Source organism: Chrysochloris asiatica, unplaced genomic scaffold, assembly GCF_000296735.1.
Source record: "Chrysochloris asiatica unplaced genomic scaffold, ChrAsi1.0 scaffold00288, whole genome shotgun sequence".
NCBI lineage: Eukaryota > Metazoa > Chordata > Mammalia > Afrosoricida > Chrysochloridae > Chrysochloris > Chrysochloris asiatica.
This window is the reverse complement of record NW_006408806.1, coordinates 1,544,752-1,546,045: the sequence shown is the minus strand read 5'-3', so window position 1 is coordinate 1,546,045 and position 1,294 is coordinate 1,544,752.

Sequence of the window (1,294 nt, the reverse complement as noted above, 5' to 3'; positions counted from 1 at the left end):
TTTTTTTTGGATGTACACCAAAACAACACTCAGGAATATACAATCATTCAAACAACTAAAGGACATACCCTGCAAGTCTGCCACCTAGCAGCCAGCACACAGCCCCTCTCCCTCCATGAGTCAAGAGTCCCCAGGCGCTCCATCTCTCCTTGTCATCATCTCTGCCTCCATCTCTAGCATTGCTGCTTCTCTGAATAGGGTCCCACATTCCACTCTCGCTCTTCTCCCTTTATGGCCCAGGGTCCTCGGCTCCTGGACTGCAAGATCAACCACTCTCCTCTTTCTGTTAACAAAACATCTACCTTTAAATTTGCAACAATTGCAATCAGTCCTGACAACAATTACTCACTATTGAGCAGCAAGAGTCTTATCCCCATGACTGTTCACTAGCCCTGTCTAAACAGGTTGAAAACCACTCAGTGGAGCTTCTACCTTCCCCCGCATCCTCTGAAACTACACTCCCTGTTGAAAACTTGTAAGCCAGTCACTTTGTGCCTTTATTTGTTGTCGTTATTGTTAGGTGCCATTGAGTTGGTACCAACTCATAGTGACCTTATGCACAGCAGAAAGAAACACTGCCCGATCCTGGGCCAACCTCACTACTATTGCCACCCTTGAGTCCATCGATGCTGCCTTTATAGCCTCCCCATTTTAGGTAGCCAATGTCTAAGTTGCCCATCCCTGTCAACCCTGTGTGCAGAGGGCGTGGGAATGATCCTTGCTGTGAAGATTCCTTCCTTGGTTGGTACTTTAAGCTACTACATCCATAAGTATAGGTCAAGTTCATCAAATTGTAGTGGATTACACTTTTTTTTCCTCTTCTAGTCAAGTTCTGATCATCCAGCCATTAAAGATAGGTTAAATGGGTACTATCTGCAAGTGTGGGTATTTTTGTGCATCTCCCCTCACTTCGTATCAGCTGGACCCTTCACTCTCCACTCTAGCCTTCTGTGGCTATGTCCCTGTTAATAGGCTCAGGAGTCCCCAGGTCTCACCATACTGCTGGCCAACCATGTCTTACTCCAGGTTGGCAGGAGTCTATTGAACATGATCAGACTCAAGCTCACATCTTCATTGCTGCTTTTCCCCCACTTCCTCTCATCAGTAGATCAACATGGTCGCCAGCAAGCTTGTATGCCTGCTCATGTATTCCTTTTGAGTTTCAATCTTGGAAGGGGATTTGCCCTGAAAAGACTTGATTGCTTGCGTTGATGGCTCTCTGGCAAACAATTTGTCATTTTTGTTTTTGATTTTTCCTGCTGGTCTTTCTTTTAAGAAGTCTCTTCTATTCCTC